Raw genomic sequence first — 27,333 nt, 5'->3', positions numbered from 1 at the left:
CAACCAAGTAAAGTATATACCTGTGTATTAGCTTGCTTTCATTCTGTTATAAAGAACTACCTGAGACTGGGTAATTTATGAAAAAAAAGAAATTTAATTGACTCATAGTTTCTTTTTTTTGAGACGGAGTCTCGCTCTGTCGCCTAGGCTGGAGTGCAGTGGTGCGATCTCGGCTCACTGCAAGCTCCGCCTCCCGGGTTCACGCCATTCTCCTGCCTCAGCCTCCCGAGTAGCTGGGACTACAGGCGCCCACAACCGCGCCCGGCTAATTTTTTGTATTTTTAGTAGAGACGGGGTTTCACCGTGGTCTCGATCTCCTGACCTTGTGATCTGCCCGCCTCGGCCTCCCAAAGTGCTGGGATTACAGGCGTGAGCCACCACGCCCGGCCGACTCATAGTTTCACAGGCTCAACAGGAAGCATGACTGGGAGGCCTCAGGAAACTTAAAATCATGGTGGAAGGTGAAGGGGAAGCAAAGACCTCCTTCAGGTGGTGGCAGGAGAGAGAGTAAGTGAAGAGGGAAATGCCACATACTTTCGAACAACCAGATCTCATGAGAACTCACTAACATGAAAAGAGCAACGTGAAATCCACCCTCATGATTCAGTCACCTCCTACCAGACCCCTCCCCCAACACTGGCAATTACAATTCCAGATGAGAGATCTGAGTGGGGACATAAAGCCATAACATATCATTTTACCCCTGGCCCCTCTTAAATCACATGTCCTTCTCACATTTCAAAACCAATCATGTGGCCAACATGGTGAAACCCTGTCTCTATTAAAAATACAAAAATTAGCTGGGCATGGTGGTGGGTACCTGTAATCCTAGCTACTTGGGAGGATGAGACAGGAGAATTGCTTGAACCCAGGAGGCAGGGGTTGCGGTGAGCCAAGATTGCACCACTGCACTCCAGCTGGGTGACAGACCATGACTCTGTCTAAACAAAAAAAACAAAAGCAATCATGCCTTCCCAATAGTCCCCCAAAGTCTTAACTCATTCCAGCATGAACTCAAAAGTCCAAGTCCAAAGTATCATCTGAGACAAGGCAAGTCTCTTCCACCTATGAGCCTGTAAAATAAAAAATAAAAAACAAGTTAGTTACTTTCAAGATACAAAGGAGGTACAGTCATTGGGTAAATGCCTCCCTTCCAAAACGGAGAAATTGGCCAAAATAAAAGGGCTACAAGCCCTTTGCAAGTCCAAAATCCAGCAGGACAGTCATTAAATCTTAAAGCTCCAATATAATCTCCTTTGACTCCATGTCTCACATCCAGGGCATGCTGATGGAAGGGGTAGGCTCCCAAGGTCTTGGGCAGGTCCACCCTTGAGGCTCTGCAGGGTACAGTCCCACTGGCTGCTTTCAAAGGTTGGCATTGAGTGCCTGCAGCTTTTCCAGGTACATGATGCAAGCTGACAGTGGATCTACTATTCTGGGGTCTGGGGGAGGGTGGCCCTCTTCTCACAGCTCCATAAGGCAGTGGCCCAGTGGGGACTCTGTGTGGGGGCTCCAACCCATTTCTTCTCCAACTGCCCTAGCAGAGGTTCTGCATGAGGGCTCTGCTCCTGCAGTAGAGTTCTGTGTGCACATCCAGGCATTTCCACATATCCTCTGAAATCTAGGTGGATGTTCCCAAATCTCAACTCTTGCCTTCTGTGCACCTGCAGGTCCAACACCACGTAAAAGCTGCCAAGTCTTGGGGCCTACACTCTCTGAAGCAATGCCCTGAGCTGTACCTTAGCACCTTTTTGCCACAGCTGGAGCTGGAGCAGCTGGGATGCAGGGTGCCATGTCCTGAGACTGCACAGAGAAGCAGGGCCCTGGGTCTGGCCAACAAAACCATTTTCCCCTCCTAGGCCTCCAGGCCTGTAATGGGAGGGGCTACCACGAAGGTCTCTGACATGCCCTTGAGATATTTTCCCCATTGTCTTGGCTATTAATATTTGGCTCCTCTTTACTTATGCAGATTTTTGCAGCCAGCTTGAATTTCTCCCCAGAAAAGGTTTTTTTTTTTTTTCTTTTCTACCACATGGTCAGGCTGCAAATTTTCCAAACTTTTATTCTCTGCTTCCCTTTTAAACATAAGTTCAAATTTCAAACCATCTCTTTGTGAATGCATATGACTCTATGCTGTTAGGAGCAGCCAGGCTAATCTTGAATCCTTGGCTGTTTAGAAATTTCTTCCACCAGATGCCCTAAATCATCTCTCTCAAGTTCAAAGTTCCACAGATTCCTAGTGCAGGATCACAATGCCACCAGTCTCTTTGCTAAAGCACAACAACAGTGACTTTTGCTCCAGTTCCCAATAAGTTCCTCATCGCCATCTGAGACCGCCTCAACCTAGATTTCACTGTCCACATCACCGTTAGCATTTTGATCACAACCATTCAACAAGTCTCTAGGGAGGTCCAAACTTTCCCTCATCTTCTTGTCTTCTTCTGAGCCCTCTGAACCCCTCCAACTTCTGCCTGTTACCTAGATCCAAAGTGACTTCCACATTTTCAGGTATCTTTATAGCAATACAGTACTCCTGTTACCAATTTTTTGTATCCGTTTTCACACTGCTATAAAAAACTACCTGAGACTGGGTAATTTATGCAAAAAGGAGGTTTAATTGACTCACAGTTCCACAAGCTTAACAGGAAGCAAGACTGCGAGCCTCGGGAAATTATGGCAGCAGGCAAAGGGGAAGGAAGGACCTTCTTCACATGGTGGCAGGAGAGACAGAGCATGAAGGGAGAAGTGCCACATACTTATAAACAACCAGATCTCATGAGAATTCACTATCACAAGAAAAACAAGAGGAAGTCTACCTCCATGATTCAATCACCTCCTACCAGACTCCTCCCCCACCACATAGAGATTACAATTCAAATGAGATTTGGGTGGGAACACAGAGCCAAACCATATCAACCTATAAACAATATTTGGAACATAGTTGTTTCTCTGCATCTGATTTCTTCAGAATTTGGAAACTATTTGTGAGTATTCTTAATTTATGGGAATATAGTTATTTGCATAAGTGCAATAAGAATCTGTTCTCTTTTGCAACAGGACACAATTGGAGAAACTGGTTATTTTACCAAAGCTTTGACTGGAAAGGCATGCTTTCCATAAAAGCCCCTTGGGAAAACGGTCCTCATACCTTGTCTACACAGTCCCTGTTCAAGGTTCCTGACCTGTGGTAAGTAAAGAATGTCACTTTCTAACAGGCCCAGGAAACCAATTTATCTTGGGACCTCAAGAGAACAAAAATATACCCAGCTCATACAGGTATTTGATGGCACCAACAAATGGCTTGGCTTAAGGCTTTAAAAAGAGTGTTATCTGAGATTCCTTATGGAATAAAGTTCCATCAAAGCTAATTTTAAAAGGAGCCTATATGGCAAATAACTACTCTTGCTGTACCTTATACAAACACTCAGGTTAAGTATAATAAGACTAAAGCATATTTTGCAAACAAGTCAGTCCTATCATGATTTGTTTTTAATAAAATTGAGGACTAGAGAGAGAAAAATTGTTTTGAGAACTATGGTATAGCTATTATTAGATTCTAGTTTCATCAGTTGTTTTTGTATTTTTGTCTGCAATTTAGACTAACCCTGCTTATTCCTGTGAACCAAGCAGTCATCTGGCTGCAGCTCAGAATTAGCAAGGAGGATGAGTAATATAAAAATCTGGATCAATATTCTAATTTTGGGCACATATTAGAATTGGGTGGCAACCATATGCATCCAAGTCTTAGAGTAGGCATGGCTATATCCACCAGCTACTTGAGCATTTTGACAGCTTCAAGAATTTTTGGACCTATCCTCACTCCTTTATTTCATGTTAACATTCTTTTAAATCTAACAACTTGATTTGTCTCCTTGCCTTCAGGCCATCAAGCTACAGATGATCTTCAGTGAGGGATACCCTCCTCTCAATATTCAAGAGTCACCCTTCTACGGGGGACCCCTAGACTGCCCATCAGTGAGACATGACAGAGGTGAAATTCTGCCTTTGTCTCCCTTGGGACCTGGCTGGATACCACTTTCACCAACCCACAGAGCCACCCTGCCATGACAACTAGCAAGAGGCTAAGACCCACAGAACCACCACCACCCTCTGTCAGCAGAAAGTAGTTACAGAAGACTGCCCTTCATCCATTTCCCCCAAAGAATTGGGGTCTTGGACTCTTGAGGGGGGAAATATTACAGCAGGTAGCTAGTCAGGCATGAGCAGAGCAGGAAAGGGCTCCCCCAACAACAGGAATTTCAGGCGACTATCAGGTGATGGTCAGGCAGTTGTTATACTGTCTCTCTAATTAATAATTGGTTGTAGCTGGTGCCAGAAAAAGGCAGTCTCCAAACAGACAGAAACACCTGAAACGGGTGATCAGCAGCTTCCCTGTAAGTCTCAGGAGTTGGGTGAGTGGGCTCAAGCATGCACATTAAGAGGCAAAATGGCGGAGTTTAACTGGTACACAAACTTCCAGGGACATCCCACTGGCAAGGGAAGAATGCCTCAAGTGAGCATGTGTGCAACGCCAATAAACACACTGCACATGTGAACAGCCCACCCTAAGGGAAGACTCAGGGCAGGAGGAACGCAAGATCCCAGAAGTCTGCCAACATATAAAACCCCAAGTCAAAAGGTCAAACTGCACACTTACCTTTCAAGTCGTTGGCTTGGCGCTCTTCCAAGTATACTTTCCTTCCTTTTGTTCCTGCTCTAAAGCTTCTTAATAAACTTTCACTCCTGCTCTAAAACTTCCCTCAGTGTCTCCTGCCTTCAGGACCTCAGCTGAATTATTTCTTTTGAGGAGAACTGAGGTTGCTGCAGACCCATGTAGATTCGCCACTGGTAACAATACTACCCGGGTATCACTGCTGTTTATTCTTTCTACTTTTATATGTCTCAAAAGGTTTTTATTTCACCTTCCTTTATGAAAGACATTCTCACTAGATATAGATTTCTAGGTTGGCTGTATGTTACTTTCATTGCTTTAAAGATATTGATTTACTCTTTTCTGATTTGCATTATTTGCAATAAAAAGTCTATGTACTTTATGTGTCTTTTTTTCCTGCCTGCTTTTAAGATTTTTCTTTTTACCACTAGTTTTAAGCAATTTGGTTAATGTCTTGGTAAATTTAATCATGTTTTATGTTCTTCCAGCTCACTTAAGTATTTGGCTCTTGCGGGTATATAATTTTCATCAAATATAAAAATTTTGGGTCATTATTTTTTTTTTTTTTGAGATGGAGTCTCGCTCTGCCAACCAGGCTGGAGTGCAGTGGCGTGATCTCCACTAACTGCAAGCTCCACCTCCCAGGTTCACGCCATTCTCCTGCCTCAGCCTCCCCAGTAGCTGGGACTACAGGCGCCTGCCACCGTGCCTGGCTAATTTTTGCATTTTTTTTTTTAGTAGAGACGGGGTTTCACCGTGTTAGCCAGGATGGTCTCGATCTCCTGACCTTGTGATCCGCCCGTCTTGGCCTCCCAAAGTGCAGGGATTATAGGCGTGAGCCACTGCACCCAGCCTGGTCATTATCTTTAAACAGTCCTTCTGCTTCTACCTCTCACCTCATATTTCTCTCCTTCTGGGACTCTATTTACAAGTATATTATACCACTTTATATTTCCATATAGCCATTAAACTCTGTTCATTTTAATTTCCAATCTTTCTTCTGTGTTTCATTTTGGATCGTTTTTATTGCTGCGTGTTCAAATTCACTAATTTTTTTTTTCTGTGGTTTCTAGTTTTCTGTTAATATCATCCAGTGTATATTTTTGTGTTTGTCATATTTAGAAGTTCAACATAGGTTATTATCTTCTGTGTATCTCTTTGTCATGGTTCTTTAACTGTTTTAATGTCTTTGTTTATTAACTTTATCATATGTGTCATTTCAAGCTTTATTTCTATTGACAGACTTTTCTTCTATGTATTTTACTGTTTGCATTTTCCCCTCCATGAGCTACAGCCTAGACACTCTCTAGACAGTAAGCTGGGACAAAGATAGGGCTCACCTCATTTGTTTTCCTTCTCCTAGGAAATACTGTCCTGAGCTTCCTGTTGTCCAATGTCTGGAAACCAGTGTTTCATGTATTTTTATCCAGTTTCCTGGTTAAGGTAGGAAGGTATTTCCAATTCTTGTTGTTCCATCGTGGCCGGAAGTAGAAACTACTTAAGTTTTTTGATCCTACTGAATGACCTTCCATATAGTCTGACGTCTAGTAATAAGGTAATGCACTATAATTAAAGTAATGCACTCAGTGGATTAGCCATTGTGTGTCAGTGGCATCTCGTTTTATGTGGTGAAAAAGGATTTCATCTCTGTTGAAGGTTTTTAAAGGACCATTCTCTTCAATTGTGTTTTTCTCCCAAGTTTTTATTTTAAAAATTATGAAGCTTATCTAAAATTTGAGAAAACTGAACAATGAACATATTGTTGCCTTTCATCTAGATTAATTGCCTTTCATCTAGATTAATTAATCATCTAGATTAATCATCTAGAATAATCATCTAGATTAATTGCCTTTCATCTAGATTAATCAATTGTTAATATTTTGCCACGGATGCTTTATTTCTCTTCTTATATTTTTCAACCAATTAAAAGTAAGTTCTGGCCGGGTGCAGTGGCTCATACCTATAATCCCAGCACTTTGGGAGGCCAAGGTGGGCGGATCACCTGAGGTTGGGAGTTGGAGACCAGCCTGAACCAACATGGCGAAACCTCGTCTCTAGTAACAATACAAAAAAATAGCTGGGCATGGTGGCACATGCCCGTAATCCCAGCTACTAGGGAGGCTGAGGCAGGAGAATCGCTTGAACTCGGGAGGCAGAGGTTGCGGTGAGCCAAGATCGTGCCATTGCACTCCAGCCTGGGCAATAAGAGCAAAACTCTGTCTCAAAAAAAGAAAGAAAAAAGTAAGTTCCACACCTAAATATTCATCCTGCATCTCCCAAGAAGAGGGAATTCTCTTATATAACCACAACAGCATTGTTCTACCTAACAAATGTAACTGACATAATAATAGTAATATATAGCCCATATCCAGATTTCTCCAATTATCCTTAAAGCTTTTCTTTTTCTAGATTCACAATCCAATCAAGAATATGATTGGTAATTATGTCTCATTAATCTCTTTTTAACCACAACAATCTCTGCGATGGTCTAAATGTTTATCATCCCTCAAAATTCATAAGCGGAAATCCTAAACCCCAAGGTGAACCCTCATATATCAAATTAGAGACCTTGTAAAATGTGCCCACGGGAGCTCGTTGGCCCTTTAAACCATATGAGGACACAACTGAAGGTGCCATCCATGAATCAGAAAGTGGGTTCTTAACATACACTGAATCTGCTGGCATCTTCTTTAAAACATTGGTAATTTCATTTTCATTTTTAGAGATGGGGTGAAGTAACATGCTCATAGGTCATTGCAGCCTCAAACTCCTGGGCTTAAGCAATCTTTCTACCTCAGCCTCCTGAGTAGCTGGGACTACAAGCATGGGCCACCATTCCCTGCTATCTGCTGGGAACTTGATCTTGGACTTCTCAGACTCCAGAACTGTGATAAATAAATTTCTCTTGTTGGTAAGCCACCTAGTTTATGGTATTTTGTTATAAAAGCCTGAACAGACTATGAAAATCCCCCTTTTTTTTTTTTTTTTTCTTTTTTGAGACAGAGTCTTACTTGCTCTGTCACCCATGCTGGAGTGCAGTGGTACCATCTTAGCTCACTGCAACCTCTGCCTCCTGGGTTCAAGCCATTCTCCTGCCTTAGCCTCCCAAGGAGCTGGGATTACAGGCATGCGCCACCACACACGGCTAATTTTTGTATTTTCAGTAGAGACAGGGTTTCACCATGTTGGCCAGGCTGGTCTTGAACTCCTGACCTTAAGTGATCTGCCCCCTCGACTGGGATTACAGGCATGAGCCACCGTGCCTGACCACCCTCCCCCTGCCTTTTTTGTCTTTTATAATATTGATAGTTTTGAGGATCTCAGGCCAACTATCTGATTTTATTTAGATTTTTATTTTTCTTTAAAAATTAAACAAAATTTTGTTTTGTAGAGACAGGATCTTGCTATGTTGCTCAGGTTGGTCTTGAACTCCTGGGCTCAAACAATCTCCTCGCATTGGCCTCTAAAAGTGTTGGCATTACAGGCATGAGCCATTGTACCTGGCCTAATTTAGATGTTAAAGGATTGTGACAGTGTTAGTAAATGTTATGACAATTTCAGAAAGAGAAACTCCTAAATCATTTTGGACTATTATTCATCCTGTCACTTTTGAAGACTATGCTAAATTTTGAATATGAATAAGTCTCATTTTAAGAATACCCTAAAATTGCTTAATGACTCAAGTGTGCTATCATATAATAGAACTTAAAAGTAGAAAACATCTAATACTGCATTTTTTTCCTAGTGAAGGGAGAAACAGTTGAGACATTTTAGCTCTATTTTGTTTTGTCATTTTTGTTTCATGATCACAGGATTATTTAAAAAGGTGGATAGCTGAGCATGGTGGCTCACGCTATAATCCCAGCATTTTGGGAGGACAAGGAGGGAGGATCACTTGAACCCAGGAGTTTGAGACCAGTCTGTGCAAGGTAGTGAGACCCCGTCTCTACAAACATTTTTTTTTTTTTTTTTGAGACGGAGTCTTGCTCTGTCGCCCAGGCTGGAGTGCAGTGGTGTGATCTCGGCTCACTGCAAGCTCCGCCTCCCGGGTTCATGTCATTCTCCTGCCTCAGCCTCCTGAGTAGCTGGGACTACAGGCGCCCATTACCGCGCCCGGCTACTTTTTTGTATTTTTAGTAGAGACGGGGTTTCACCGTGTTAGCCAGGATGGTCTCGATCTCCTGACCTTGTGATCCGCCCGCCTCGGCCTCCCAAAGTGCAGGGATTACAGGCGTGAGCCACCGCGCCTGGCCTCTACAAACATTTTTTAAAAATTAGCCAGTTGTGGTGGCATGAGCCTGTACTCTCAGCTACTTAGGAGGCTGAGGTGGGTTGATCACTCAAGCCTGGAAGGTTGAGGCTGCAGTGAGCTGTGATCTTGCCACCGCACTCCAGCCTGGGTGACAGAGTGAAAAGAAAAAAGAAATAAAAAGGGGGCCTAAATTTTCACCGCAGGATTTTTGTGTGGTGTATATAGAAAGTCAATTTTTTAATGTGTTCAGCAGCTGAAATGGTTGTATGCTTCCCCATGTGAAATGGAACAGAAAAACACTTGTTGTTTTAGAACACCAGAATATGCATGAGACAGAAATGCATTTTTCCCTGATGAAAACAACTTCATTTCACTTCCGGAATTTCAAAACTACCATCTGGTAGTCAACCCTGTTTTTCCACCAGATGGCAATAACCCATAATGGGTGAGCAGGATGAATGGAATGTACACAAAACAGTGCAGGGTGTGAGCATTAAAAGGGCTGTGAATGTGAAATGTGGTAATTTAGGAAAAATGATGAGTCCCAGGAGAAGAGGATAAATAATGGATTGCTAAATCTGGCACCCTTGGAGCTAACAACATCCATCATAAAAGGGGTCACATCATTTAAGAGCAAACTTTAAAAGCAAAAAGTGTTCCAGTATTTGTTTGTTTTTTTTTTTTCTGGTTTGTTTTCAGAATCACATATTACGGAACTGCTGATAGAGTGGAAAAATTGTTGATATTTAAGTAGAATCTGTACTAAAAACATATTGTATGTTCCTAACAGCAGTGATAAAGTCAGAGAGATTATTTTAGGAAAAAGGAGGGTACCGGAAGAACTGCTGATGAAATCTGCAGGCCACTTCTCTTCCCCTCCACCATGACTTCAAGAATCCTGCTGACACTTCACACTTCTCTTCCCAAGTCTGTTTAACTGGGTATACCTACTTGGTTTGGATTTTAGGTGGCATAACACAACCCAACCCAATGCTATTCAAACTCATGTAAATAACTGACAGTGGGTTACAGTCCCAAATTACGATACGATTTTCTTTTTTGACAGGTTTTATGTAAAAAGACTTTTGCCCGCTATTAAATATCTATCATTTTCTCTTGCTCTGGGTTCTTTTTCTGAGAACCAGACATACCTCTGATAAAGGCCATGCTGTTCTTTTTGGAGACTAAATAATACCATATTTATCATTATTTTTACCACTTTCCTTTCTTTCTTTTTGAAAAATAACAACATGGGCCTGGCTCCTGCCTACAGTCCCAGCACTTTGGGAGGCTGAAGTGGATGGATCACCTGAGCTCTGAAGTTTGAGACCAGCCTGGGCAACGTGGTGAAACCCCGGCTCTACAAAAATTACAAAATTATCCAGGCATAGTGGCACATGCCTGTAGTCCCAGCTACTTGGAGGCCGAGGCAAGAGGATTGCTTGAGCCCAGGGGGCAGGGTTTGCAGTGAGCCAAGATCTTGCCATTTCACTCCAGCCTGAGCAACAGGGCAAGACCCTGGATCTTGTGTCAAAAAAAAAAAAAAAAAAAAAAAGGAAAGGAAAAAATTAAAATAACGTGGAGAAATCTCGTGTCTACTAAAAATACATAATTAGTTGGGCGTGGTGGTGCATACCTGTAATTCCAGCTACTCAGGAGGCTGAGGCAGAAGAATTGCTTGAACCTGGAAGGTAGAGGTTGCGGTGAGCTGAGATTGCGCCATTGCACTCCAGCCTGGACAACAAGAGTGAAACTCTGTCTCAAAAAAAAAAAAAAAAAGAAAAAGAAAAGAAAAGAAAAGTTCCAGCCTGTCAGATAAAGACCAGAATTTTAAATAGACTGGAAAGAATCTAAAACAAAGGTGGTTTTTAGGGCACATGCTTACACAATTTCACAGGAAACAGGACCATTTCCTTTTGTTTTGGTAAGTACATCAATGATCTATCTACTATAGGCGAAGATGTACATAAAACAAACAAACAAAAAAGAGATGAGATCTAGGCAATTCAGGTTTCCTTAGAAAATGTATTTTTTAAGGGTGCTCTAATGAAAAATGTTAAGCTCTTCTCTCTTTCTAACATTTTTATGTTCACTGTAAATGTCCTAAGGAATCAATATAAAACTCCTGAAAATATGGAAAAGTAAAAAGAAGACATCAGTCTAAAGAGAACTAATATTAACATTTTTGGCTGGGTGCAGTGGCTCATGCCTGTAATCCCAGCACTTTGGGAGGTCGAGGTGGGTGGGTCACTTGAGGTCGGGAGATTGAGACCAGCCTGACCAATGTGGAGAAACCCTGTTTCTACTAAAAATACAAGAAAAGTAGCGGGCCATGGTGGCACATGCCTGTAATTCCAGCTACTAGGGAGGCTGAGGCAGGAGAATCACTTGAACTCGGGAGGTGAAGGTTGCAGTGAGCTGAGATTGCACCATTGCACTCCAGCCTCAGCAACAAGAGCGAAACTCTGTCTTAAAAAAAAAAAATTAACATTTTTAGTGTATTTTCTTTCATAGTTACTTTTTCTAAAAATAATTGTTTTCTTCATCTTTAAAAAAAATCTGTTTATTTTCACAGGTGTTTCATAGTGTTCATGACCTCATTTCTCACATTACATGATAACATAAGTCTTTTCCTAGGTGATTAGAAACACTTCCTAAAACAATTTTAATTGCTTCACGTTTCAGTATAGTGAGCCATACTTTAACATATCACACACTTATTTAGTTTTTGTTTTTGCTATTACAAATAGTAGCACTGTGATGTATACTTTAGTGTATACAAAATATTTTCCATATTTAGGCTTGTATAGGATGGATCCCTAAGAGTGAAATTACTAGTTCAAAAAGCATAAACATTTTTAATACTTTGACTTTTATTTGTATCATTGCCAATTTTTTGTTTTTTTTAAACAGAGCTGAGTCCATTTACCCTGCTCCTAGCAATGTGCAAGAAAGCAGCTTTCATACTGATGCCATTACTGTATTGTCATAAAAAACAACCAACCAAACACTTTGGGTCTCTCATTAGTGTTTTAATTTGCATATCTTTGATTACTAGTGAGATGGAACCTTTTCCCACTTTTTGTTAAACAACTGAATTTCCTCTTTTGTGAATTGTCTACTATGTCCTTTGTCTGTTCATCTCTTGGGGTCTTTGTTATCCCTATTTACATAGAGAACTGACAAGCACTGCCCAGAGAAAGGCCTTCTGTATGCGACACCATGGAATTTATCCCCTTTTAAGTTATTCCAGACTAAGCATTCAAACAGCAATGTGAAGGGAAAGCCAGAAAGAGCAAAAAGATCAGCGATATATTTTTCTGTGCTATTCAAATGAAAAAAGGTTCATGTTACCGTAGTAAAATGGCTCTGTTCCTTTACTAACCCAGTACTCATTTTAATACTGTGTTTTGGAAGTTTTGATCACTTTTCAAAGAATTCATTGTATATTATATAACACCGGGAGTACATCTCACCATGACTCACTGCAAAGCTATGATGGTTACACAAAGTGTTGCCATGCCAGGCTCATCTTTTAAAATGATTTAATCAGATGTGATTTTAATTTAATTTAACTTGATGGAGTGTCATACTTTATTCTGTAGCCACTTCCTGAAAGGTTGGCACTTCCATGTACAGCTTTTCTTCTGAATACAATTAGAGCAAGTACAAGGAGGGGATATAAATACAGACTCCTGGCTGGGTGCAGTGGCTTATACCTGTAATCCCAGCACTTTGGGAGGCTGAGGCAGGAGGATCCCTTGAGGTCAGGAGTTCGAGGTCAGCCTGGATAACATAGTGAGACCCTGTATCTATTGAAAAGTAACAAATAAATAAATACAGGCTCCTGGCTTTGAAGTGAAGGTAGTTCAGCTGAATTGTTCTCACACTCTGTACTGCAATGTCCTGTCCCAGGCTTCATGACATGCCTGCCATTGGCAATAGCAGGGCTTCAAGCCAGTAAATAAGGCCAGGAGTGGTGGCTCATGCCTGTAATCCCAGCACTTGGGGAGCCTGAGGTGAGAGGACACTTAAGACCAAGAGTGTGAGACCAGCCTCACCAATGCAGTGACAGTGAAAAAAAAAAAAAAAAAAAAGACCTTTAAATTAGTTTAAGGCTGCCTTTGTTCCACTTGGGCAATTATGGAACCTTCCTAAACTTCCTTATCTGAAAAGTGGGGATAGTAATAGTTCTTCTTGCTATCCAAGATACATTTTAAACATTATAAGAGAAAAATATTTTGAGGATGAAAACATGAGTGTTAAGTATTACTATGTTACAATGAATGTTATTTTAAAACATAAGAACCAAAAATGACTTCATCAAATATCTTAAGGTAATAAACAGAATCAAGGCCTATTACCACTGAATAGGATCTGAGAATCGGCCAAGCCAATCCTCTCATTTGACAGAGGACAAACTGAGGTCATACGAGGTAATATCCAAGATAAGACTTATCCAAGATGGCGCTGCTAATGACAGAGCTACGATGCTAACTGGGGAGTTCTATTAAGAAATCCCCTCAATAAATCTTTCTACTGCTTCTTTCCCCATCCAGTGGGTAGAATGTTATTACTAAGCACAATCAAGTAAGGAAGTCCATATTATCTCCTTATCATCTTTAATAGAAACTGTTTTTGGCTAATGCCTATAATCCCAGCACTTTGGGAGGCCAAGGCGGGTGGATCACTTGAGGTCAGGAGTTTGAGATCAGCCTGGCCAACATGGTGAAAACTTTGTCTCTACCAAAACAATACAAAAAATTAGCCAGGCATGGTGGCAGATGCCTGTAATCCCAGCTACTCGGGAGGCTGAGGCAGAAGAATCACTTGAACCTGGGAGGCAGAGTTTGCAGTGAGCCGAGATCATGCCACTACACTCCAGCCTGGGCAACAAGAGCCAAACTCCATCTCAAAAAAACAAAACAACAACAACAAAAAAACTGTTTTCAGAACTCCTTTTTTATTTTATACCTATAGTGAAAATAACTACTATTTTATTTAAAAATAAATAAAGTTTTCTGACAACAGAATGTGAATTTGTGTAAACTAAAAACATCATATGTCTAAAAGTTTAAAAAACAAATATCAAAGAGCAGATTTTAATCAAACTGAAGCCTCTTTTGAGTCATACTAGCAATGCAGTCTCATTCTGTATCAGCCAGTGGGGTACTGCAAACATAGAGGAGAACGAAGGTCAGCGAGATGAAGTGGAACCAGTTTGACCGAGAATATGCAGTCTTGTTTCAACAGACAGATTAATATGAGAAGAAATAAATTTGTTAGCCACTAAGAAGGAGGGCTCCAGAAGCGTTGTGATTTCAGAGAAGCATATCACAAAGGGGAATCTACCCCTCTTTTCAGTTAACCATTGAAGTGAAGGCATGGGAAACTCTACAGAAATAATATGGATTTGCAACAAGGAAATTCAATATCAACACTTTGAAGAATCTTATTCATAAAAGACTGGGAAAGCAGGCAGCAACTTGCTTTATTTGTGTGAAGCCATGGGAAACTATTTTTATTTTTATTTATGTAGAGATGGGTCTCACTATGTTGCCCAGGCTTATCTTGAACTCCTGGCCTCAAGAGAACCCTCATTGCCTTGGCTTCCCAAAATGCTGGGATTACAGGCGTGAGCTATTGTGCCTGGCTGGAAACTGTATTAGTAGACACTTTCAATTGGTTAAGAGCTGAAAGACATAATTAAAAGTAGTGCTAGAGAAGCCACATGCTCGGATGGAGAGCCACCACAATTTGTCTGTCAAACTCGAGGAAGACAGTTTTTGATTTTCCCTTTCCCCCAATTTCTTTAACTATTACACAACTTCTGCTGTCTTTCATATATTTCCCCAAAGATGAAATAGGATTTCATATATATTTAAATTCTCTCTTATTCTACACACACACAGACACACACACACACACACAAACGCACATAAAATAGAAAGTTAATCAAACAGAAAAAAATGGTCAGAAAGTTCTACATGGCAAGGACTTTTCTGGTGCTTTTTTTTTTTTTTTTTTTTTTTTTTTTGAGACAGGATCTTGCTCTTTAGCCTAGGCTGGAGTGCAGTGGCACAATGTTGGCTTACTGCAACCTCTGTCTCCTGGGTTCAAGCAATTCTTGTCCCTCAGTCTCCCTAGTAGCTGGGATTACAGGCAGGTGCCAACACACCTGGCAATTTTTTTTTTTTAGTCGAGATGGGGTTTCACCATGTTGGCTAGGCTGGTCTCGAACTCCTGCCCTTAAATGATCCACCTGCCTTGGCCTCCCAAAGTGCTGGGATTACAGGCATTAGCCACTGTGCCCAGCTATTCTAGTGCTTTTTCTTTTCTTCTTCTTTTTTTTTTTTTTGAGACAGAGTTTCGCTCTTGTTGCCCAGACTGGAGTGCAATGCCACGATCTCAGTTCACCTCAACATTCGCCTCCCAGGTTCAAGTGATTCTCCTGCCTCAGCCTCTCAAGTAGCTGGGATTACAGGTACGTGATACCATGCCCGGCTAATTCTGTATTTTTAGTAGAGGTGGGGTTTTTCCATATTGGTCAGGCTGGTCTCCCAACCTCAGGTGATCTGCCCACCTCGGCCTCCCAAAGTGTAGGGATTACAGGTGTGAGCCTGGCTCTAGTGCTTTTTCTAAGTAGCCATGTTATTTGCCTGTTTCTCTTTCTTTTGTTAAAATAAATCTTTTGGACTTAGCACATCGTGGATAGTGAATAGATGTTTCAGAGTCAGAGGACAGTTCACTTTGATTTCACAGATTTTATAGAATATGCAAAGCACAGAGGCTTTACCATACCTATAGATTTAAACTTGGTAGTCCTGACAATTCTAGAATCTGTGATGTTATACCAGGAAATGAAAGCTAAAACTATCTCATTTTAGCCATTAATTTTAATCTTTTCTCTCACTAACCTTCAAACAAAACCAGTAAGGTGGTGAAAAAAACTGTTCAAAGCTTTAAACCTTCCCACTGACCTTACACCCCAAAGATCAAAGTGAAGACTGTGCTGTGATTTGCTTAACAGACAAAAAGATGAGAGATCAAGGCTCTGCATTAGTCACGAAGTGAAAATTTGTCTCAAAATCAATCAAAATAGACTTGGCAGGAATATTGAATGAAGCCAACATTTTGCTCTTGTGAAAGTGTCACAGATCACATAGTGGCTGCATTTTATATCTCACAGAATGGTGCCTCCAGCAATGTGAGTGAGAGCACTGGTATTTTCCTGACTCATAAGGACAGGAGTGTGCCGCCCACTGAATCACCCTCCTCATTTCCGGGGGTGCCTGGGTGTTCCAAGACACTCATGGAGATTAAATTATGGTTGCCATGACAGCTCCCTAACTGCTGTCATGATAATATCAACAGCTATAGTATGAGTGTTCCCTGAATGTTGACTTATTTTCCCTTCCAAAACCTCAATAATTTTCATAATCAAAGTTCTTCAATAACTATGCTAATCTAAGGAATTAGGAAAAATCCTTTTTGTTTTCTTAATTAGATAGGTTGCGATATTAAGATACAACTCATCTCTTTCCATAAGATATATTCTTTTGAGTGAATGGTAATTGATATATGATGTTGTTTACTATATTTTTAGAAGGTAGAATGAATAATATCAAAGTTGGAATAAACATGGAAAGTTCTCACAATTTTTTATAGTTATGGAAACTTGTATTTGAGGACAAAAATCTGAATTTTTTAAGCATTAGCTGGCATCCTGTGATAGAGGGGGCTGGTTTTATGTGTGCCAGTGATTATGCAAATTACCATATGTGAGAACCTGCCTAGGTAAGAGGATGTTCTGTCCCCCTCTCTCTTCCATTCCAATGATTTGAGACATCAGTGAGTAGAGGCAAGGGAAGAAGTTCCTCGCAAACCTGTATTTTTATTTTAAAAAATCTCACTGTTGGGAGGTTGCAATATCTTTTAGGAGCATTACCTTAAAATGTCCAGTACTGAAGGTCACTAGGAGACGTCGTAACGAACACCACAAAACGTTCAATTACCTTGATGCTTATTGAATCTTCACTGAATGTTTTGAAACTGTGCAACTCTTGAGCCTTCCTTGCTGCTTTCTGATACAGCGTTCTCCTCTTTTCATTTCACTGTCTCTTAGGATGTTGGCTATTACTTTTTTTACTAAGATGTTCCTGGAATCCTTCTAATTTTAGTTGCACAAACATCAAAGACCTGTTATGTTCCCAAACTGTTCCCGGTTAGGAAAGCAGTTAATCAAGTGTATTAGTCAGGGTCTTGTCAGAGAGAAGTCCACTCAAATGAATTTAATGGAAACAGACTTACAGATAGGCTATTCACAAAGGCGAGTGTAGGTTAAGGGAACCTTTAAGAGAAGGTGAGTTGGGGAGCATTATAGAGCCTGGAGGGAGCAGGAACCATCTTTATCATTTATTGATATGATATGCCATACGCCAAGTTTTGCTCCTGAAACTATTTTCCATGAAATCCCCTTGTGATCTCTTTCTAAAACGAGAACAAGGGCCTATTGCAAAAGGGAAAGTGTGCCTTGATAGGAATGTGCTGATATATATTATCTCCTTTTATCCTCCCACCCACCTCAATATACCAAGCCTATGGATTTTAATGCTATAATTTGTTTGGATGTTTTTATCTACTGTACCAGATTATATAAATTTACATAAAGTTTTCTCCACCAATGTACTTGCTGTTCGATACTTGCTAGAACCTCCAGTGCAACTGAGTAGGAGTGGCAAAAGCAGGAATTTTTCCCTTGTTCTCAATATTAGGGAAGCACTTTTATTTTTGAATCAAGAAATATTATTTATATCTTAGCTGTGTTTCATATAGGAATACAGTATGTCCGAATGTGACAAATAGTAAATGTTTTTCATGCAGTCTAAATGATCTCAAATAATAAATTATTTATTGCTGATTTTTATTAATTTTAGGGTCATTTCCTTAGTGCCTATATCTGAGTGAAACTAAAATGAGTGGATATTTAATTTACAGGATAACAGCAGAACAAATTATCAATTAAAATATATCTAAATTATTGATTGGCTGATTACACATTTTAAATTTGAAGACCAATTACTACATTTTCTTCTATTATGCAGCCAGGGGTACATAATTTTGGAAAAAATCTCTAGGTGGCAATCTATTAGCCCTTTACTATGCTGAAGTCAAAAGAAAATATAGGGATGAATCTCTAAGCATTTTATTTGGGAATCACAGAATTGCAATTCAGAGCATACACACAGATCGCAGAGGTTTTCCAGAGGACCAATGGACAATCCCAAAGCCAATTTTAGGTTAAAAAAAACCTTTAAATTAGAATTTGGTTTCGGGAAAGTGGCAAAGATGTTAAAAGGCTTAAAATATTTAATCAAAGTAGAATTACATGCCATTGAGAAATAATAGCCATTTATTTAATCAGAGTGATAAATAAAAGACTTCAAAAGCAAATACAAGAAGTAACATAAGCCAGGCATGGTGGTTCATGCCTGTAATCCCGCACTTTGGGAGGCTGAGGAAGGCAGATGGCTTGAGCTCAGGAATTTGAGATCAGCCTTTGCAACATGGCAAAACCTCATCTCTACAAAAAATACAAAACTCAGCTGAGTGTGGTGGCATGTACCTATAGTTCCCAGCTACTTGGGAGGCTGAGGTGGAGGATTGCTTGAGCCTGGGAAGTTGAGGCTGCTGTGAACCAAGATCATGCTACTGCACTTTAGCCTGGGCAACAGACAAGATCCTGCCTCAAAAATAAATAAAACTGGCCAGGTGTGGTAGCTCACACCTGGAATCCCAGCACTTTGGGAGGCTGAGGTGGGTGAATCACCGAGGTCAGGAGTTTGAGACCAGCCTGGCCAACATGGTGAAACCCTGTCTCTACTAAAAATACAAAAATTAGCTGGGCATGGTGGCACGTGCCTGTAATCTTGGCTACTTGGGAGGCTGAGGCAGGAGAATTGCTTGAACCCAGGAAGCAGAGGCTGCAGTGAGCCAAGATCATGCCACTGCACTCCAGCCTGGGCGACAGAGCGAGACTCTATCTCAAAAAAAAAAAAAAAAAAAAAAAAACTAACCAACCAAACAAATCCAAAATCAAAACTCCGTTGAGACAGAGAGAAAAGAAAAAAAAAACTTGGCTCTGTATTGAGATAACTTTTTCCAAGTAGTCAAAAACCTAATAAAAACAGGAAAAGCACAAGAAACTACCTTAAAATATAACTTATCTGTTTTTTTAGGCTGATTATTTAAAAGGTAAAGAGAAACCTCTGGTGGCTGGGTGTGGTGGCTCAGGCCTGAAATCCTAGCACTTTGAGAGGCCAAGGCAGGCAGGTCACTTGAGTTAAGGAGTTTGAGACCAGCCTGGTCAGCAGAGTGAAACCCCGTCTCTACTAGCTGGGTGTGGTGGCTCGTGCCTGTAATCCCAGCTACTTGGGAGCCTGAAGCACGAGAATTGCTTGAACCCAGGAGGCTGAGGTTGTAGTGAGCCGAAAAGGCACCAGTGCACTCCAGCCTGGGCAACAGAATGCAACACTGTCTCTGAAACAAAACAAAACAAAATGAAACACTCTGTCTCAAAAAAAAAAAAAAAAAAAAGAAAAAAAAAAGAAAAAAAGAAAAACCTCTTGTAGTATGACTGTTTCTCTTTATAGGATGCCTGTTTGAATTACCTGGAAGTCAAACTTCATGAAAAGGTACTAACATTTGGCTAAACACTGGAAGAGTATGTGACTAAGGTTATGAATATACATCACATTATAGAAGAGTAATGTAAACAAGAAACCTCTACCTTGAGCAGGAGGATGTACGGCTTGCAAATTTGCCTGGTTACACAGAACAACTTTGATGCACCAAGAAAAGCCAAGAGTACAGAATCAAGTTATACCAGAGGAAGCATTGTTCTCTCAGGCCTTGAACACAAACACGTATCAGGACACAACAGCACAGTCAGAATTGAGAAAAAAAAAAAAAGCTACAGAAATTGGCAAAAAGGTCGAGAAAGAAAGCCACTGAGATATTACACAGAGCTAGTCATTATCTTATTTTTCTGTTAAAGAAAAACCTTTAAAAGTTAAATTGTTGTGCTTGGTATACAGGGAACAATGGACACTGCATTGCACTCTCATCTGTACATTTATTTTTAGGTGAAACTCATACTTTTATGATCTTAAAGCAGCTAGCAAGGACAAATATAATCCTGTCTGGCCAGCAAATTAAGCCACTCCATACCCCCAAATGTGTGCTAACAATTTTGAAGACATTTTCATTTTTATTTTATCAACAAACTTAAAATTAGCTTATTATCCAAGATTTACTTAAGTCCTGTGAACTAAAAAAATTTTTTTAGTTACTGTATTTTTGATAAAATATTTGATAAAATATTAGATTTGAGCACTTAATTTTTCCTTTTAAGTCAAATAATTAGGGTTCTTTTATATATTTTATTAGAAAATAATCTTAAGTCAAGTAATTAGAGCTCTTTTATATATTTTGGTAGAAAATGATCATATGCATATAGAAATAAAAAACCCATAAAAACATACAAACAAAAACAAAGACCATATAATTTTTTGTTTGGGTTTGTTTTGTTTTTGAGACTGGGTCTTGCTCTGTTGCCCAGGCTGCAGTGCAGTGGTACAAATATAGCTCACTCTAGCCTTGACATTCTGGGCTCAAATGATCCTCTTGCCTTACTCTCCCATGTAGCTGGGACCACAGGCGTGCACCATACCCAGCTTTTTTTTTTTTGGAGAGACGAGGTCTCACTGTGTTGCCTAGACTGGCATATAGTTTTTATTAAAAGTTTATTCTTGAGTAAAGCACAGTAACATAAACTTACTGGTTTATAAGAAGACAATTAGATTCAAACCATATTTCTGACAAGATAAGGGTAAACTTTAAGTGTTTTATTTTATTTTATTTTTTTTTTGAGACAGAATCTCACTCTGTCACCCAGGCTGGAGTGCAGCAGCACGATCTCAGTTCACTGCAACCTCTGCCTCCTGGGCTCAAGCTATCCTCTAGCCTCAGGCCCCTAGGTAGCTGGGACTACAGGTAAGTGCCACCAAACTTGGCTAATTTTTTTTTTTTTTGTAGAGACAGGGCCATGTTGCCCCAGGCTGCTCTTGAACTTCTGACCTCAAATGATCCACCTGCCTCGGCTTCCAAAAGTGCTAGGATTACAGGCATGAGCCACTGTGCCTGGCCTTTGTTTCTTTAATCTTAAAAAGGCTGGGAAACAAATTTTGGGTAAAGCAGTTTGAGTCATTACCAATATACTGGATTGGACAAAAAATGGCTAACTGTGAAAAATGTGACAATTATGTGAGGAGCCCCAAAAGATAAGAGTTATTATTGTTATATTTATTTATTTTTGAGACACCGTCTTGCAACAGAAAAAAATCTGTTGCCAGGGCTGAGAGCAACGGTGTGATCACTACTCACAGCAGCCTCAACCTTCTGGGCTCAAGTGATCCTCCTACCTCAGCAACTCAGCCTCCCAAGTAGCCAGGACTATAGGCCTGTGCTACCATGCCCAGCTATTTGTTTGTTTTTCGCTTTTTGTTTTTTTTTTTTGAGACGGAGTCTAGCTCTGTTGCCCAGGCTGGAGTGCAGTGGCGTGATCTCAGCTCACTGCAACCTCCGTCTCCTGGGTTCAAGCGATTCTCCTGCCTCAGCCTCCCAAGTAGCTGGGATTTTGTTTTGTTTTTTTAAGTAGTAGAGATAAAGTCTCACTAAGTTGCCCAGGCTGGTTTCAAACTTCTGAGCTCCAATGATCCTCCCGCCTCAGACTCCCTAAGTGCTGGGATTACAGGTGTGAGTCACCACACCCTGCAAGAGCTATTCTAACAAGGTTTATACAGTATTTTCTTGATTTCTGTTACTCATGCTTGAGACTAAGAGTGCTGCCTTTCCTTCTAGTATAGGGAAGGTGTCTTTTACATAGAAATGTCATCTTTTGCCTTCAAGAAACAGCATTAAGGCCAGAATAACTACAGAAATACTACTAAAACTAAAGTTTTGGCTTGGTGTGGTGGTTCACGCCTGTAATCCCAGCACTTTGAGGTTGAGGCAGGTATCACCTGAGGCCAGAAGTTCAAGGCCAGCCTGGCCAACACAGAGTAACCCTGTGTCTACTAATAATACAAAAATTAGCCAGGTGTGGTGGTGCATTCCTGTAATCCCAACTACTTGGGAGGCTGAGATCCAAGAATTGCTTGAATCTGGGAGGTGGAGGTTGCAGTGAGCCGAGATTGCACCACTGCATTTCAGCTTACACGATGGAGAAAGACTCCATCTCAAAAAAACCCTATAGTTTTAATAGTAACTATTAAGAATTTTTTTTTTTTTTTGAGACAAGTCCCATACTGTTGCCTTGGCTGGTGTGCAGTGGCGTGATCTTGGCTTGCTGCAACCTCTGCCTCCCGGGTTCAAGCGATTCTCCTGCCTTAGCCTCCTGAGTAGCTAGTATTACGGGCGCCTACCACCACGCCTGGCTAATTTTTTGTATTTTTAGTAGAGATGGGGTTTCACTGTGCTGGCTAGGCTGTTCTCAAACTCCTGACCTCGTGATCCGCTAGCCTCGGCCTCCCAAAGTGCTGGGATTACAGGCGTGAGCCACCGCACCCAGCCAAGAATAGATTCTTGTTAATCAGTATGCCAGAATAGTTGAGGAGTTTTGGAAAAAGAGAGTTTAGCATAGAGAAGGATAAAGGGGAGGACGTGTAGGAAGGGGATGGAAAGGTTTTGGGGAAGAATCAGTTGCAGGTAGCTTTGTGACAGTACTTTGCAGTGAGGCAAGTTTTGAGTTTTGAAAGTGAGTCTTTGAGCCTCAAGATACCAATTGAGATATCTGTCCTATTTGGACTGTATGATTTCATAGACGTGGCCCTTTAGTTTAGTTTTAAGAAAAATGGACTGTTTTAATGATCCCCATAATGTCTGAACATATCAGCTGGAGTCTCAGAAGGGGAAACTATTTTGGCATGCCTTTGAACTTTGAGAGCCCATTTGTAAATAAATTTAGCTGACTTGGTTTAATGCCAAATACACAAAAACTTTTATATATATGTATTAGAGATGGGTCTCACTATGCTGCCCAGGCTGGTCTTGAACTCCTGGGCTCAAATGATCTGCCTGCCTCAGTCTCCTAAAGTGCTGGGATTACAGGCATGAGCCATGGCACCTGGCCACAAAAACCAATTTAAAATCTAAGTGTGCAAATGAATCAGAAAATAAAGTATGTACTCCCCAAGAGGGTTAATAAGCCTTCTTTAACAAAAGAGAGAAAAAAAAAATCCCTTTTAAACAGGAGTCCTCATAACCAGGAAGAAAAACATATTCATCTTAACCAAGTCTATAGCAAGGAGGCAGAAAGTTTCCCTAAACAGAAGATTTCATAACCAGTAGCGGGAAAGGATGCCTCCCAACCAATTCCCAAATAAAAGTGAACTAAACCAAAAGAAAAAATATGAGTTCGAGCCAACAGAGACTCACCATGGGGAAAAGAGGTGGCCCGTAGAAGTTTGGGGGCTCAAGAGGCCTGAATGTGGGTACTTCACACCACATTCCAGGGGCTAATTCTCTAAGGTGAGTCTGCTTTGGATTCCACTTCTGACAGCAATTATGTAGAAATCAAAATATAGAGATGAATCTCTAAATTAAACATTTTATTTGGGAATCACAGAATTGGAATTTGGTGTATATATATATAAATATATGTACATACGGGTGGTCTTTGGTATGTTCAAAGAACAAAAAGAAGGTTGGTAGTTTATTAGAAGGAGAAATGTTATGTATTGTTTTAAAAGAAAGTTTACTGCCACTGGAGAAGCTTTGGAGAGCTGACAAACTCTGATTGCTGAAGACAGCAGTAGGTAAAACTAGTCTATGAATCACAGTAGGTCATTTCAGCAGCTACTAGGTAAAACTAATCTTATGGTTACAGCAGGCTGTTTTAGCAGCAGGGCTTGCAGAAAATTTAATTTTTGGAGCTGGTGCTATGTGCCCTGAATGGTATTTTCCCCCACTCCTGGACTCTGAGTTAGTTGGGTATAACAAGAATGTTCTAATTTGTATAATCAACTATTACAAATACTAATTCTTTTTTTATTTTTTGAAACAGGGTCTCACTGTGTCACCCAGGCTGGAGTGCAATGGCGCCATCTTGGCTCACTGCAACCTCCACCTCTCGAGTTCAAGCAATCCTCTTGCCTCAGCCTCCCCAGTAGCTGGGACTACAGGCGTGCACCACTATGTCCACCTAATTTTTTGTATTTTTAGTAGAGACGGGGTTTCATCATGTTGGCCAGGCTGGTCTTGAACTCCTGACCTCAGGTGACCCACCTGCCTAAGCCTCCCAAAGTGCTGGGATTATAGGTGTGAGTCATCGTGTCAGACCACAAGTACTAATTCTTTAAGCCTGTATTTGTCTTTAATAATAGTTAAAACTGATCATATGAATTTATATAGTGAAAGCAATGAGATTTCACAAGAAAATATTAATAAATCTCCTAAAACCCCTGAAGATGTGTTATGCAAATCTGACTGCTACTGTACTCATGATAATTCTCTTAAGCCCACAAATAAATATAATCAAATGCTGAAACATTATCAGACAAAATCTTTTACAGGGCATCTGTGTAACCCATGGAAACAAGAAGCAGTTGATATTACAAAGTGGGTGAGCGAACAGATACACAGAGAAACATATGCCTTTAGTGTTTTTCCCAAAATATATTTTGTTGACCTTAATTAGCAGACAAATGATCCATGAAATTCTAATTTTATTGTTTAAAATGGAGGATCCAATTTGTTAAAACTTGTTCAAGGAAGGCTTTACTAAACTTGAAGAAAAATAGAGTACTTCCAAAAATTTGATAAAACGTACTAAGCCTCAAAATAAATGTAGTACCTGGATTTGAAATTATTATGGTAAGAAACAGACATTATTCAATCTGAACAAAAACTCTTTTTTCAAAAGTTTGCCTCTGAGTACTAGTTTACTTGATTTTATTTATTTATTTATTTTTTTGAGACAGGGTCTCACTCTGTTACTCAGGCTGGAGTACAGTGTCACGATCTTGGCTAACTGCAACCTCCACCTCCTGGGTTCAAGTGATCCTCCCACTTCAGCCTCTGGTGTAGCTGAGAACACAGGCGCACGCCACCACACCCAGCTATTTTTTTTTTTGTATTTTCAGTAGAAACGGGGTCTTGCCATGTTGCCCAGGTTGGTTTTGAATTCTTGAGCTCAAACAATCTGCCTGCCTCAGTCTCCCAAAGTGTTGGGATTACAGGCATGAGCCACTGCACCCAGCCTCCTTGATATGTTTATTTTAATCAGGTAAACTTTTATAGAACAGATGAAGCCTGAATGTTTTGATAACAGCAGCAGCAACAAAAAAATGCCAGAAAAATTTTAAACATTTTCACTCTTTGAATAGATAAAACATTCTGAAATTTTGAATATCAAAAAGTTTAAATATGAATACAGTGAAGTCTATTTCTTATGCTTTCCATCTACTGTGTTCTCATACCTCAACAGTTACTTTGTCCTGTTTAATGCATATACAATTTAATACAATATTCTGTGCCATATTTCTGTGTTTTTCACTTAACAAAAAAATCTTGGAGAGCTTAATGTTAAAACAAAGAGCTTTCTGATTTTTTTTTTGATTAACAGCTGCACAATGTTCAAACATATGGCTCTATCATAATTTAACTAGTATCCTGTTGATGGATACTTAGCTTGTTCCCAATCTTTTGCTATTCTCAGTAATAAGAAACACCTTGTTATTTCTTATGTGTGGAAACATCTGTGGCATAAATCCCTAGAAATGAAATTCAAGGCTCCGAGTATATATGCATTTGTAATTTTAATAGATACTGCCAAATTCCTGTTTCTTTATAGCCCAGCCAAAGTGGTAATGCCAGATATAATTTTATGCTTTTTCATTTAAAAATACACAGTGAAAAGTAGGTTACTTATTAAAGAATTAGGAAGAAAGTAGGACAAGTTTATGCAAAGTACAGACTACATTTTCGCCCAAAAATACATTCAACAGGAATCTATTGTGCATCTACTTTATGCCAAGTGCTTTTAGGCACTTGGGATATACACACAAACAAATCAGACTCAAACCTCTGCCTGCGTGTGGAACTTGTATTTCCATTCTACATTTTGGAACTCTCTGCTACTTCGTAAGAAGCCAGTTAAATGTCAAAATCCTGAAAATGATCTGTTGAAATCCTGAGCACAGGCGCCAGACATATGCTACAAGTGTTATTTAAAAACTAACTAGAGGCAATGTTGCATATGATCATAGCTCTCCATCAGGTTCTTTTAAAACAACACACTAGCGAGAAAGCTCTTTTTATCCGAGTCCATCTGCTGTTGGTGGTGATCAGCATACTGTGGGCATTGTGGTATCATCCAAGATTAGGTTGTGAAATAGGAAGTGGAGTTACAGGCAGACCCGCAAGTGCATGCAAACTGTTGAGTTCTATCTCTTGCTAAAACCAAGGGTGCCCAATTCAGGTTTGGAGAGTAGGGAAGGTAAGGTTATCAGCACATTCCTATCAGGGTCGTTTCCTTTTTGCACTGCTCTTGTTTTGGTTTTATAAGGAGAACACAAGCAGAGTCTATGGAAAGTAGTTTCAGAAGCATACAGGAAATACTCTTTATACTGAACAAATGCATGAAAACAGAACGGGTTAGAAACTGAGGGAGACAAAAAAGGCAGTGGGTGCCAAGGGCTGTGAAAAGCAAATGCAACGATGGAGACCGCACAGTCTCAGGCTTATTTTTCAAAAATTCTCATTGTAAGCTTCTTTCCTTTCTAAATGGAGAATATCTTAACACTTTAGCTCGCATTAGACTTAATTTAACAGGAAGGTTGTAAACCACAGCTGTTAAAGTCTTGCCACTGCCCTACTGGATTCTTCGCATCCTGTAAGGAACAATTTGGAGTTCAGCTGGTTGATAAGGAAGCCAGGCATTGTGGCATCTTCAAGTACAGAGTGAAGTACAGAAAAGCCAACTCCGGAGAGTAGCTCTTGAGCGCTTGAATCATATATATGCTTGGCTTTTCCCCCTTCCCCTTTCTGGTCTCTATTATTAAAAATTTCATCCTGGCACCACAACAGGCACAATCAACAACTGGTTAAGGAATGAATAGTTACTAAAGTTCCAACGCCTTTCAGTTATTTTTCTCATACTCATTGAATTCTAGAGCTAGAAGCCAGCTCTCGTTTGAGAGGTTCAGAAGGGTGAAGTGCCAATAAATGGCAGAAGCCAGGTCTCTTTCCTGATTCCCATTCCAGCTGAGCTCCTCCTGCTACTGGATCACCATCAAAGACCTTCCAAAGCTGTGACTTCCGGGTTCGGTGCTGCCACAGTGCAAACGGG

The 27,333-nt window shown here is 40.3% G+C and overlaps 1 long non-coding RNA gene across 2 annotated transcripts in view; it reads right to left on the bottom strand.

The window, feature by feature from the left end:
• Window positions 1-389: 389 nt before the first annotated feature.
• LOC135965049 (uncharacterized) overlaps window positions 390-27,333 on the bottom strand; it is a 28,042-nt gene continuing 1,098 nt past the window's right edge. Inside the window, exons 2-3 of one of the 2 annotated variants that reach the window (XR_010577893.2) lie at window positions 10,561-10,679; window positions 390-1,073 (exon numbers count right to left, since the gene is read on the bottom strand). This is a non-coding gene — a long non-coding RNA (uncharacterized lncRNA). The remainder of the gene's footprint in view (window positions 1,074-10,560; window positions 10,680-27,333) is intronic. The other variant, XR_012417567.1, reaches the window with a different exon arrangement.

This window comes from Macaca fascicularis, chromosome 9 (genome assembly GCF_037993035.2).
Source record: "Macaca fascicularis isolate 582-1 chromosome 9, T2T-MFA8v1.1".
In the NCBI taxonomy this organism is placed as follows: Eukaryota; Metazoa; Chordata; class Mammalia; order Primates; family Cercopithecidae; genus Macaca; species Macaca fascicularis.
This window is presented reverse-complemented; position numbering and strand designations above follow the sequence as displayed.